Source organism: Tachysurus fulvidraco, chromosome 13 (genome assembly GCF_022655615.1).
Source record: "Tachysurus fulvidraco isolate hzauxx_2018 chromosome 13, HZAU_PFXX_2.0, whole genome shotgun sequence".
Lineage (NCBI taxonomy): Eukaryota > Metazoa > Chordata > Actinopteri > Siluriformes > Bagridae > Tachysurus > Tachysurus fulvidraco.
In genome coordinates, this window is record NC_062530.1 from 5944470 (window position 1) to 5959612 (window position 15143).

The window sequence follows — 15143 nt, forward strand, 5'->3', positions numbered from 1 at the left end:
TACACAGAACATTTGGACACATTGGATAAAGATATATGTTATCAATATTAAATTCTTGTTTAAAGAAGTGCTGTATAAAAACAATATTGCATTCACAATTATGCAGTTATAATGAATCGGTAGAGCATGTGGGGATGAATTCGGGGGTTTTGTGTAGGCTACACGAGTTTCTGCAATACCTCTGTGCTTCATGGAGCAGTGGTGGCGCAACTGGTTAAGGCTTTGGGTTGTCGATTGGAGGATCGGGGTTGTAGGTCCAGCACAGCCAAGCTGCCCTCAACCCTCCCTGCTCCAGGGGCGCTGTATCATACAGTAGCTGCCCCTGCACTCTGACCCCAACCTCCTCAGTTGGGGTATGTGAAAAAAAGAATTCCATTGTGCTGTAATGTGTAAGTGGCGATAATAAAGGCTTCTATGCCCCCCAATCTTCTTCTTCTTCTTCTTCTTCAAAGAAGTACTACAGCATCCTATGCAATTGTGCACTTCCAAACCATGTGGCACAATTTTCAGGAAGGCCCACTTTTGGGTGTGATGGTCAATTGTCCACAAAAGTGTTTTGTTATATAGTGAATTTGGAGCACTTAAACAGATAGACATACTGATCATCCAGAAGATACTTTCATTCATAGTTAATTATTGTTGACCACTAGCTCAAGCCCCTGACCCACCAATGCACAATGGCATAATTAACTTCTTCTCAAATTGTAACCTTAGAATTAAATGAGCTTGAACCATGGTTCAAAAACTCAGCAGTTGTGTTGTACTTATTATAACCTTGTGGAGTGAAGATATTATTCTGGGTAATTTGTGGGAGGAAATACAGTAAACCTAGTGACTCACTTGTTTAACATGTGCAGACCTTCTGGGAAATTTGATCTTATTGGTGATTTAATGACTTGGCTATATGGCCAAATACTTCACACAGTAACCTGAAAATGTGAATTTTGGCAGAGGCTCAAACAAAAACTTCCCAGAGGAGGATCATTATTGATATGAAGGCTTGATATATTACTTCTGGTTTAGTTGGAGGACTATTAAAAATGTTTTTAAGTATTTGACTATTTTTCTCTTATTACACTTTTTTGATGCTATAATCAACTGAGAATTTAAATTTTTAACGCAAAAAAAATTACGCAAACTCTAATCACTCCATCATTAATCTGACTCCAAAAAGAACCCGAGTTCTGTAGGTGACTCAGTAGAAAAGAATGCATTTGGTCTTGCATCACTCTGCATCAGACTAGGGGATGGATAAGTGGAAACCGACCTTACATGGTAAAAACGGGTGTCATGACATATATTTGGTTAGAACCTTTTGCCACAATGCTGAGAATATTCAGTATTTCCAAAGAATAATACAGCAATAATGTCTTCATAAACTGTTTTGATTGTAACGATTAATATGCTTAAAGCTGTACTGTATAACTGTAACATATAAATATTTATGATTAAAGATGATTTATGTTTTTTTACTGAATGAGTAGTCATTATAAAGCGTTTTCAAATTAAAATCACACACAAATATCCTTAAAAACGTCATGCAAAGAATATACATTTTTTCAAATCATTTTATATATAGATTTATTTTCTATATGCACATTAACCAAGGTATTAATCGTCCAAAGAATACAGCATATAAACATCAACAACACAATAATATACACATTGATACAGGAATACTGGCTATAGTTAATTCATATTAAATCAGAATAATTGTGGTCCCTCACCAGCTGCATTAAGTGTAACATTTTATCCCTTAGTTAAATGCACATGCTGATATTTTTATACACACACACACACACACACACACACACACACACACACACACACTTTGGTGCTACTCTACAGGTTGTTTAAGCATGCTTGCAGACAGACAGACAGACAGACAGACAGACAGACAGACAGATGCTTTATAGATCTGGGAGGAAATTCAAGATCCCATAGAAAATTATAGTGCCACGGTAAGACTTTTTCAGATAGACTTTAAAAAACAATAAATGTATTTAAAATCATTCTCATGACTGGTTTGGGATGTAAGGTTATGATGGACTAACAGCAAACATCGTACATCAGACTTTTGTGAAACTTGGAGCCAAAATCTGGAGAGATGACTCAGTGTGTTTACAAAGAATTGGCAATCATGTAGAGGATGTTTTGTTGATGTTTTTCAGGATCCCACCCATGAATAATCCCTAACATACAGGAAACATCAGGACCCCATACCAAAAACATTACTGAAAGCCATTTTTTATTATAAAGAAGGCTTAAGAATGAAGAATAATAGTAAGCATCTTTGGACACCATGTGGATTTCTGGAACTGATGCTCTTTAAACTTTCACATGTGAGCTCAAGTATATGTTGAGCCCAAATAAATAAATTGAAAGCTTATTCAGGTCAGGTTCTCACCACTACAGCAACGAATCCCAAATATCTGTTCCATTTACACCTTTACCACAAAATAATAAATACATAATTAAATAAATAAATACAATACACAATACAATACAATAAAATACAGAATAAAATAAATTGTTTGTTAGTAACTTTCAAAGTTTTTTGTTGCTGACTCATTGGCCTTACTGTATCCTACTGAAAGAAAGAAAGAAAACTTTATTTATCTCCAAAATGTGTTTCTCTTATAAAATCCTGTTTTATGAAGATAGCCCACACTCAGTAATACTGAGGCAACACTATAGACATACACTAAAATAATTAAGGACATCTTTTTACTGGAATCCGAAACACCAAATCCCCCATCATATTTTAGGGATTTTTTTTTTCAATATATTACGTGAAGTGAAATAATTTTTTTTTCTAAGTGTCAGAAATCCTTGAGTGTCATGGCATCGGTTCTAGTGATCCCACTCTTCTTGATGCGCAAGCTTCTCACCATCTGAAAGATAAGAATTATAAAAGGCACAATGCATGTTAACTACATGATATGCACACACATATTCAAGAGTTGATCAGTGATGTCACAAGATAAACAAATACCCACGGGCAAAAGTATGCTGCTACCTGACCATCACACCCGTATGTAGGTCTTCCCCACAAAGTGATATAGAATGTCTTTGTCCGGTGTAGCATTGAGACTTCCCTTTCACTAGAACGAAGTTGTTAAGCTCAAACATATTCCAGATAGCGATGTCCATGTGAACAATGCAAGGTCCACATTGACATAGTTTGTTAAAGTTGGAGTATAAGAACTGGAGTGTCCTGCACAGAGCCCTGTCTTCAGCCACACTTTAAGACATTTGGGATGAGCTGAAACGCTGATTGCACCCCAGACCTCCTCATCCAACATAAGTGCCTGATATTATTAATGCTCTTGCAGCTGAATGGATAAAAACCCACCACAATCCAAAATTCAGGGGAAAGCTAGAAGACTAGAGGTTATTACAACAGCAAAGAGGAACTAAATCTAAGATGAAAAGCTAAACTAGCACATATGATTGTGATGGTCTAGTGTCCACAAGGATTTGACCATACAGTGTAATTTAGTGGGGATCTTACTTCATAGAACTATTGCCATAGTTTCAAATCATTTAATATAACTCAGTTACTACATCAATATACTACCTAAATACACCTATATAATTTGATATATTTATTTCTTGCTTATTTGTACCTAACTTGTGCCTTTATTTTTATTCTCTGCTAGTTTAATATGCTATTTTTTATATTTTTATATCAAGGATAGTCATTTTACACGCGTGTATGTTTTGCCAGTATGTGCTACAGTATGCAAGTAATATCTAAGAGGAACTGGCTGAGTGGAAGAGACTCTTTTGTGCTACGGTTGAGTGGAGTGAATGAAATTCATTTGTTTATTTGTCTTCAGTAAGAGCTTTATCCTGGTCAGGGTTGTGGTGGATCCAGATTTTGTACCAGGAGCATTGAATGTGATGCAGAAATATAACTGGAATGGGACACCAGTCCATCGAAGGGCACATACTCATTTACACACCCACACACACCTAGGGGCAAGTTAACATAGCCAGTAATACTTTTTTTACCTCCTGACCAATCAGACAAAAGTTGGAGTTGGAAAAAAGAAAACACAGAGGATTAGAATGTCACTGAAAGCTTTGTCTTGTTCCTGAGCGACGTGTTAAATTGTAAAACATTTATGTGCCAACATTCCAATGTTAAAATATAACTAAAAACAACAACTTGGCTACTTTTGAGATGTTCACCAGTACACAATGTGATGTCCCACTTTAACTGTGCCCGCATACAGCCAAGTCACACAGGCAGCTCCTATTCTCTTGATTTTCACTCTCCAAAGCTCTCCAAAGGCAAACAACCTCCTCCTCCTTTTTCTTCTCTTCCTCTTCAGTATCATCATCATCATCAAAATTAAACCAATCTTTATTTTATTTTCATTTCTTATATTACTAAATCTAATCTTGATAGCTAATCTAATCTAGGACTGGTTTCATCTGAGCTTAATTTTCACATCAGCACAAAAGTTTCTTCTGCCTTTTGCTGGAAGAAGCACCAATACACCACTCTGATGCAGTTTCACATTAATAATTGAATCGGAGTGTCCGAATGACCTCTACATGCAGTATACGACTGTACAATAAGTGAAGAAGAAGAGATTGGTGTAGAACTCTTACCTGTATGGCTAGATTGCAGTCTTTTCAGGCACATTTCATGGTATATGGGTGTGTCAGTGATGGACACCTATGCCTCCATTGATCGTGGATTAAAGCACACAGCCAGACTGAAGCAGTGGCTGGAATTGTGCTCTGGCAACACTGCTAAGACCAATTCATGCCAAGAAAAATAACAGAACCCATCTGCCCTTCAGCTGAAGAATGTGTAGAAGAGGGATAAAATGTAACCAACATTTAGTAAGCCTTTTTTTACTACAGTAAGTAAAGCTAAGTTATGGGAACATTGCCTGGGTCTGTACAGTATGTTTCATAAGAAATAAAAGCATGCAAAATTTGGTCTTTGGACAGTAATTACGTTTAAATATTCTGCTGTATTATTAAAATAATTTAAGTAACCCAAAATGACTACTGCTTACTTCTATTAATCGGTTTTCACTTCTTTTCATCTATCTGCTTTGACAGACAGAAGATCACAAAATGATCATGTCAGCTTTGGATATCGGTTGGTCGAAGAAGTCATATGATCAAATTGGCACAATGACCTGACTGATCGGGATATCAGAACACAAAAATCTTCCAGTGTACAAATATAACTTAATATAACTTTAATAAAAGTCAGTTATAAGTTAATATATACATTATATGTTTGTTGAGATATGTTTCAACGATTTTGTGCATAAAACATCTTTAGTTTATAATTAAAGGAGTAAAAGCTAAAGTAATTTTGTTGTAATACCACTAGAGCTTAAATTTTATTACACTGCTGCCAATCATTCATGAAAGCAATCTAAATGTTTATTTAAATTAACAACAGTATTATTTGTTTATAAGGGAATAATCTGTTCCTATCGGTCAAAAGTGTTGATTCATTTTTTTATAACTGTACGGCTCCGAGAGAAAATTATAAGTGTAAAATATAAATACATTATTTTAAACGTGTAATTATTGACATGGTGAAGTTTTCTGTGAGAAGACGTTTAGATTTTGTATTTTTGAAAGGGATCTCCAGTGTCAGTGCTTTAAAAACAGTCAAAGGTGAACCTGTAATTATGTTTTTTATTAAAGAAAGCCCTGCGGCTTAGCAGGTTTTAACATGGCAAGCTGAATTTTTGTCGTATTAAGAGAGAGAGAGAGAGACAGAGACAGGTCCTCTGATTGCTGTGGTATAAAAGAAATACAGGAGTGAAGGAAAAAAGGAGTGACAACAGGAACAAACTTCCTTTACTGATGTTCCATAAATTTAACTCTAAACTAATAAAGTGAGTGTTGTTTTCATTTGATTTGCAATAAATGTAATCATTGCCAAAAAAAAGAAAAAACAGTCAACAAAAATAATCAACTTTGGGGAGATGCAGTAACTCTGTACTGTACATGTTGCGCCTCATTACAGCACAACTCAACGGATTATTTCCTGAACAGCATGCTTGTGCGTGTTTTACTCCTTAAATAAAAATTTAAATAAAAATGTGAGAATCCAAAATCAACAGATGCTTGTCCTGTGCAGTGATATGGAACATAATGGCTTGGGTGATTTCAGCTAAAGCCAGCTGTGACTGTACTCTACAGCCCCATCTGAGCAAGCAACAACTGTCACCATTTTATACACTGGTTAGGAAACTAAATCTGATTATGTGATTGAGATTTGGATTATTAAATGAAGGGTCCATAATCAACATCCGAAATAATTGCTATTCTGCTAATAGGACCTGCTGTAGCTTTTCTTGCTGAACAAACCTAATTGCTGGAGCATTCACATATACATATTCTGATGATTACACACTCAATCAACAAATGCAACAATTTGCCTGAATAAATATTTGATCATTAATTCTAATCTAATCTAAAATATATAATTTACTGGATTGACCCATATTCCAGGACTGTTTTTAATAAATTAATCAAGTTGTACTCTAAAACTCCATTTTGGCCAATGAGGGGGACAATCAGGAAGTCAGGCTGTGTACTTGCATGTTATGGAATCTAAAAGGCACAGACACACACCACTGCCACGACCACAATATTGCAGACAGTTGCAATGATGGCCAACCACAGCCAGATGGTGTCGCTAGAGAACTTGCCCTCATCCTCCTGCTCGGCATCCCGGGAGAATCTGACGTTTAAGTTAAAGACAGACGTCTGGAGGGACGTATTGCCATTCAACGGGGAATCCATGAAAGTGACTGGATAATGCTGTGATGTGAAAAAATGTGAATATAAATATAAAATCAAAGCAATTTCCAAACACAAAGTGAATGATTTAGCCCTATTGTGGAACTTAGCATACAAATAATTGTTATAATATCCATATTTGTGAATGTATACTATCAGGTTTCATGCCTCAATATCTGCACATACAATGGCTTAAAGAGACAGTAACCAGGAAGCAGCAACTAGTGACTAAAACCTCAATTATATTGTAATGTTAACACTAAGAATGGTTAATGCTAGATTATTAATGTTATGGTCTATTAATAGTAATATATAATATAACATCCAAACCTTACATCCCAAACCATGAGAATGATTTTAATACATTATTCTTTTATCAAAGGCTATCAGGGGGGAAAAAAAAACTTAGACATACATACATATACATATTATATATAAATCCAGGATCTAAAAAACAACTTTTTATTTTGAATTCTGTTAAATTCTCAAAGCTGACTGGACAAAAAGCGGGTTTATTTATTTATCCATCCATCCTTTTCAGTAACTTACCTTTATTTTTATTTTTCCTACCTTTTACCTAGCAGTTTTGAAATCAGACGATTTCTAATTTATCCATGCATTCATTCTGATACAATAGAATTTCCATAGCAATAGGACATTCACTGGAACCTGTACGGAAAATAATCGATTATGAATAAATATAATGAATATAAATAAATACGATATATATAAATACAATAAAATAAATAATTATATAAGAATAAATATAATAGATAAATGTGTTGTTATATAAAATTGTATTGATTTTTTAATAATGTTAATAACTACAAGGTTAAAACGGCTTCACACACACGTGCACACACACACACCTGCAGAGTATCCTGTACTACTGCGTACAGCAAATTGCTCACTGTAGGGCTTGAATGCCTTCGGTTAATGCAATGTCATCATTCATAATAATAAGTCCAACATCCTTCACCAGGAGGCTAAAGACTTTGAAAGTCAGCCATCAAACGGGTTACAGACCGGAAAAACTAACTTGGTTTACGCCTTATGTATTCCCATTCATCATGCAAATGTCTGATAGCTCCCGTCTGGGTCTAACATATGGTGACACCAGTCTGCTTGAGCAGGTGCGCTCTGAACAGCATGGTCCAATTCACTTCCCTGTTGCTCTCTACCTGAACGACTCTGCCTTCCCCACTGTGAGAGGTTTCATTCATCACACACAGACACACTCATCACTCTCTCAGCACTGACAGCAACACAGTAAAGGACACAAAAAGACTAAGTTTTTTCTTGTCAATTAGACAGACTTTGAGGGAAGTGGCTGAATGTTTGTTAAATGAAAATGGATACATGTGAGCAAAACAAGGGATTCTTAATTCTGACCATCTGAGCAGATATGTGAGAGTTTATTCCATTGCAATTTGTGGCTACAAAATGCTCTCACAAATTGTTTAATATTATGGAGAAATTCACTAATGTTGTTGCTCATCATTCCATCTGGAAAAAAAAATTATATATAAATACATATATATGTATTGGATTTTTTTATCCTTTATCTTCTTAAAGAAGAATGTATTAAAACTCATTTTCATGGTTTGGGATGTAAGGTTACAATGGGAACAACACAGATCACTGAGATGACTGTGTGTTTACAAAGAAATGAAAATCATGTAGAGGATGTTTTGTGAAAAAAAATTAATTTTCTTTACCTATGGATAGTTTTGAATGCCCTGTACATTTCCCCAGGATTCCACCCATAAACAATCCCTAATATATAAGAAACATTAGGACCCCATTGCAAAAACATTGCTGAAAGCAACTAAGAGGCTTTAGAAAGAAGAAGAATACGAAGCATCTCTGGAAACCATATGACCCGCCCACAGGATTGAAGGTAGCCTGTAAACTGTCTGTAAAATGACTGACAGCAGGAACATCCACACATAACCTACCTCTCCGCACAGGACACCAGTTTTGTAAATTTAAACTTTATAATTGATCATATTTTACATATATTCTACAAGTAAGACAGTTTTTAATTACTTTTACACCTTTAAATGTTATAATCCATAATAAAGTTAATTAATTAATTAATTAATTAATTAATTAATTAATTAATTAATTAATTAATTAATTAATTAATTAATTAATTAATTAATTAATTAATTAATTAAAGTGGCAGAAACAGTATAGCAGGTGCTCTCACCTGTGCTGGGATCAGAGAGAACTCCATCTCCCACTTGGATGTTTTAAAGAAACACAGATTATAACTGGAGCAAACTGATTAGAGATATTCTTCGTGTCTCCCCTGTTCCTTTTGCACTGCAGCTGAAGTGCTTGCACAAGCATGTAATCACTGAAACTGTCCACTGTTGAGTAAGTGAACAGCCACGACGATGTAAACACTAAACGTCACGTTTGTAGCCACACCCACATTGTTTTAAGCCAATCATATCTGTCTTCCCAAATGCCAGGCAGGTGCACATGTTCCTCCTCCAAACTAGTACAGTGAGAGATGAGATTTCTGGGCTGGTGATTAAATGATAAATTTGTTTTTAAAAACATTGTTAAAATTGAATGATAGAATTGACCGAGGGATGTGATAGCTTAGAGGTTAAGGTGTTGGACTGCCAATCAAGTTTGATTCCCACATACACCAGGCTGCCACTGTTGGGCACCTGAGCAAGGCCCTTAACCCTCAGTTGCCCAGTTTTATAAAATGAGATCAAATTTATGTTGCGCTGGATAAGAGTGTCTGCTAAATGCTGGAAATGTAAATTAATTATACTGCTAAATATTACACCTCACGAGTCATGATTTTTTTGGGGGGTATTGGTTATTGGATTGGTTTAGGGCTGGTTCTCATTGGTCCTTCCGTCATTCAGATCTGGCAACTCTTTCCACTCACCAAAATCAAGAATCTCACAACTACTTGTGAACAGCCAGGACATGACCATGACTAATACGTAAACACAAACGGTCTAAAAGTCTGCTAAACTGTTGTGACACCTGTGGTTTAGTATTATCGAGGGCTGAATGAAATGTTATATTGTATATTTAGGAATCAGAATCAGCTTTATTTGCCAAGTATGCACACACTCAAGAAAATGTGGTTGTGGTTACAGGAGTTCTACTAAACAGTGTATACAAACACAAAAACAGAGGTAAAAATGTAGACTAAAATGGGTAAAAAGCTAAACATTTTAATAACATACAAAAGTAAAGTAGAGCTCTTTACATATGTGCCTAGCAAGTAAAAGACATTGCATTGTAGAATATTGCACTTTAAAGGAAAGGATAGGTAATGGATGTGCTCGCTGTTCAAAATGGATATGGCCTGTGAAAAGAAACTGCTCTTGTACCTAGATGTTTTAGTGCGTAGTGATCTATAGCATCTGCCTGATGGCAGAGGTGCAAACAGACTGTGTCCAAGGTGGGAGGTGACTTTGATCATGTTACCTACCCGTGTCTTTACCCTGCAGTTATACAAGTCCTGGAGATTGGGCAGGAGCACACCAGTAATCCTCTCAGCTGTTTTAACAGTCCATTGCAGCCTACATATGTCTGATTTGGTGGCTGAACCAAACCAGACTGTAATAAACTGTAACCAGACTGTTTGTGGCATGCTCACATTATTGATGCATTAGATGTTAAAAACAATTAGGCTGTGATGTGTTTTAGTTCATTTTCCTTCTAAATATGTCTATGTAGTGTCTCACTAATTCTAGTGCAGTTTCATGTGATCGTGGATACAGTCTGGTGATAAATAATAAATCAAGATGATTAGTCAGATGAACTTTTGGAAAGATTTAAAATGATGAACAAGTATATATGTCACTGCTGTAACTTTTGTAATTTTTTTAAAAAAAAAAGTGTACCTCCATGACTTCCAGTGGTCTCCACTTTTTGATTTCAATTGCAAACTGATGAATACAAAACAGAATTTGAGTTCTTGATGTGCGTTGTTGCCAGACGATGGACATCTGCGTTACTAAAAGCAGCACTCCATCAAGGACGTCAAACAGGCAGTTTATTCAGTTGTTTGTCAGTCCTGTCTTTAAAATGTCCTTTTCATCTGTCAGACCAAATGTTTGGTTTTAAGATGAAGCCTAAAAAATAATTACATAATTACAAACCAAAACAATAAGTTAGCAAATAATACTTTATTTTTTTTTAAATACTAAATTTAGGATTTAAGAAGATACATTCTTTCTATAAGTGATTTACAGAGCAAACACTTTATCTTTTATATAAGAAAACTACTTAAATATCTGTTTTTTCAATGGAACTTTATATTTCAGCCACGTACGCAGTTTGTAGTTCAACAGATGCGTGTTGCATGCTTCACTGAATTAGTGTGGACTGAAACATTAGCAACTAAAAAAAGCCTCAGCCACTTTCAATGTGAATTGGTGTACACACTCGGTCACCCATGCTGTAGACACACATACTGTATCAAACCCGAGCAGCCCAAGCTCACAATGAGAGATTCCCTTGAAAATTCCCTTCAAAATCTTCCACCCAAGTCAGATCTGAGTGATAAGGTTAATTAAACATCAAGTGTGGCTCTCTGACTCTGATCAGATTTCTCAGAAAAATAATGTAGATCTTTTTAAATGAGCGTGTTATTTTTTAGCTAAACATTTAGCACATCTCCATCCAAGTAAAAAAAAAAAATGCCAAATTTCAATCTTTGCTCTAATTATATTGTTTCTATAGTAACAGCTTACACAGATCCTGGTATGGCATATGCTCCACATAAACAAATTTAACCATGTAATTTTTGTAGTATTCTATGAAGAGACATTTGTGCATTTAGTATTTTTACAAGGAGTCCCTGGTGTCAGAGCTTTATTATGATCTGAAGTACAGATGTTCCTTAAAGGTTTCAGATGTGAGAAAGACTTCTTTTGTGGTTTAGGATTTCTGAATTAAAAAAAATACAAATAATAACAATAGTTAGTAAAAGGGCAGCTGAGTGGGTAGATAGATGATATAGTCCTCATGTGATCCCAATGATACTAGGAGGAGGTCTGCACCTCCATCTACAGGTGCCCGAGGGTGTTACATACAACTCTGGGGAAAATGAAGAGGCTGGATCTATTCAAATATATAAAAAAAAAAGATCCATTGTTTTTACAGACCTCAAATAATACAAAATAATTGATTTATTTCTATCATTTTCAAACACAATACTAATGTTTTTACTTTCATGCATCTTGGCATGTTCTCCACCAAGCTTTCACGCAATTGTTGGGTGACTGCTACTCCTGGTACAAAAATTAAAGCAGCTCAGCTTTTGGTGACTTGTGACCATTCATCTTCCTCGTGATCACATTCCAGAGGTTTTCAGTGGGGTTCAGGTCTGGAGACTGGGCTGCACATTACTGAGTCTTGATGTGAAGGTCCTCCATCCACACCTTGATTGACCTGTCTGTGTGGCATGAAGCATTGTCATGCTGGAAAAAACAGTACTCAGAGTTGAAGAACATTGTCATAGCAGAAGGAACAATGTTTTTTCCAGGACAAACTTTTCAGGCTTGAATCATGTGCCAGTCACAAAGATTCCAGCCTTGCTGAACCACTGCTATCACTGATTCTCAACTAAATTTTACACTGGGCACGAGACACTGTGGCTTGTACAGTAGGCCTCTCCAGGTCTACCATTAAATGACCAGGTGTTGGGCAAAACTGAAAATTGACTCATTAGGGAAGATGAGCTTATTACAGTTCTCTACATTTCAATCCTTATGGTCTTTTGCAAACCTTGGCTTGGCTCTTCTTTGCTTCTCATGAATGAAGGGCTTTTCAAGCTTTACATGACTTCAGCCCTGCTACTAGGAGCCTGTTTTGAACCATCCTCTCCATGCACATCACCCCATCTGCCATTCTTTTTGTAGGTCACTTGATGTCATCCTACAGTTGTTCAAGTGACATTCAAAATGATTTGGCAGTCATCCCGGGCAACGGCCATTTTTGCCCTCTGCCAGTCTGTAGCTTTGTTGTCTCTATTGCAGCTTAACCTTATTCTTATAAACCTCGGTCTTAAATTTTAAGGATGGAAGAAACCTGACACTCACTGTATCCCTCTGCCAGTAAAACCAGAATTGAACCCTTTTCAGTGCTCAAAACTTCTCTTTTCGATTCTTCTGGCATGGTCAGTAGATATTTTACTCCAATTAATTTGAGGTACTTTTTATACTTTTCCTCATTAACCAAGAGCTGGTTCAGGTGATCACCTAATTTTTTTTTTTACTTCATTAAGCAGAATAAGGTGCGTCAGTGTTGGAATTCAACAGACAGTGGAATGGAAAGTCTGCCATACATGTAGAGATGGTGATTTATGAAAAAAAATTGAGAGCTGTGACATTTGCTCATTCATTTAATTACTTTCTTCTTACCTACTTTCACTCTTCTTACTTAATTCCTTACATCTTTATTTACTTATCTTCTCTATTTATTTGTCAGGAACAGCTTGGACTTCCCTGTCTGAACACTAGGGGGACGTTTTGTCGTGTGCCATGTGCTTTTGTCTTGTGTATCACCAGTTTGCCTTGCTCTATCCTTAATCCCCTGTTCCTTGTGTTTCAAATGATTGATCCCTTTATTTATACCAGTTGTCTTGTGTCTCTTGGTTGCTGTCATTTTTGTATCTGTCATGGCGGGACAAAGGCGAGTGAGGATCCAAATGCAGTTTTTAATCGGCCAACACACGAAACAGAAAAACAGTCAGGCAGGCGACACAAGGCAGAACGAAAAGGCAATGGGAACAAACAGAAACACACAACATACCAACAACGACTAACACCAGGTAAGTGAACAAACAGTAGATATAGCAAACAGGAACCAATCACAAATCGGAGAACAACACATCTGGAGGAAAGGATTGAGAGCAATTAGTGTCCATGGTGACAAATGAGTGGGCGGAGCAAACAATTAACAGCAGGGCAAGACAGCAGACAGAAACAGGACAAAAACAGACAGACTACAGTATCTGTGTCAGTTTTCCTGTTTCTGTGTTCCCAATGTTTCTAGCCTTGGTAAATTTTTCCCTAAATAAAGCCACTTTTGTTATCCCTTCATACGGCGCGGAAGTCAAAGTGACCACTAGGGGATGACCCAGAAACAAGCTTCATTTCATCTTTAAAGCATCAAATCCTCTAAAAACACGAAAAAACCTATTTACCTAGTAAAGTTTATACTCTCAAGATTTTTTTAAGCCCACACACAAAGCATAATGATTCACAGCCTTCATACTATTAGAAAATAATTTTGGAGAAAACTGACCTAGGTGGCGCTAGACCGGTTTTTCCCTTACCTTTAGACGCATCTCTTTCTTCAATGGGGTAATATATTCCAAAACAAATATTCCACAAAAATCCACACAGGTCCAAGGAACTGGAATCTGTAAGCCTTTTAATCCAAAACGCTTTGGTCACGCCGCAAATATTCCGTTTGTGTTCCGAAAACTGGAAACAGTAGTGCGCCATCATCTGGTTTTCCCGCTCTAACTTCTCATTGGGGTATTCAAAAATTCTAAATTTACGTCATATTTATAGCCCAGGGCCTAACGAATCAAACAAGCCCTCACTTGAGCCAATCGGTGCTTGTATGGCAGAGATAGACGGCTGGGAAGCCAATGATGTCATGACATCATTTTTGGGAACCCGCCTTTGACTGACAATTACTCCTTCCAATAGCAATGAAATAGGCCGGGACCTCTACAGCTCTTTAGCCAATAAGGAGACGATTCCAACGATATGCTGCAACCCCCCTCTCTGCTGCCTGGATCTGCGTGAAAAAGCTGCGCAGAAGAATTCTTGCGTAATCCTTGACCTTTTGTCCCTCTCACAGCTCAGGGTGTCAGGTTACAGGCCTGTTTTCACACCAGAGTAGTAAACAGAGAGTCTCTGCTTGTTTTAGGCCTTTTAAACTGAACATGCAGTCTTTTTATTCAAAGTTATACATTAAAGTATTAAAATTTTTTTTGGTGAAAGCCAAGACATGTGGCTATGACCCTCAGTTGTTATTTGGTCCCTAACATGTTCCAGAAAAATAAGATTAATCAGTTTATCAGGTAAACAACCCAGGCGGAAATGAAAAACTTCCATTCTAGCCTCTGTAACTTTGTGCCAGTAAGGCCTAGAATCAATCTTGTATCTGAAACTATAGAATCTCTTCTTTCCAATGAGACCAGGCTCATCCCTGTGTGTCAAAGTATGTGGGAGCTGTACCACTTTTTGTTGGGTAGGTCATGTAGGCGAAAAACCTGCAAAAGGGGTTAAGACACCCGTGTTCCCTGACACTATTAGTTAATTCCTTCCTTCCTTATTTTCTTATCTCCT

General features: G+C 36.7%; 1 long non-coding RNA gene across 3 annotated transcripts; it reads right to left on the reverse strand.

The window, feature by feature from the left end:
• Positions 1 to 6784: 6784 nt before the first annotated feature.
• Positions 6785 to 14167, reverse strand: LOC125146151. 3 transcript variants are annotated; one of them, XR_007144618.1, is made up of 5 exons: positions 14117 to 14167; positions 12007 to 12257; positions 9005 to 11898; positions 7342 to 7461; positions 6785 to 6813 (listed from the first exon to the last, which is right to left on the reverse strand). It is a non-coding gene; the product is annotated as an uncharacterized LOC125146151 (long non-coding RNA). The 3 variants fall into 3 exon arrangements; XR_007144619.1 differs by lacking the exon at positions 14117 to 14167 and having other exon boundaries at positions 9005 to 10554; positions 10677 to 11898; positions 12007 to 13970; XR_007144617.1 differs by lacking the exon at positions 14117 to 14167 and having other exon boundaries at positions 12007 to 13970.
• Positions 14168 to 15143: the final 976 nt, after the last annotated feature.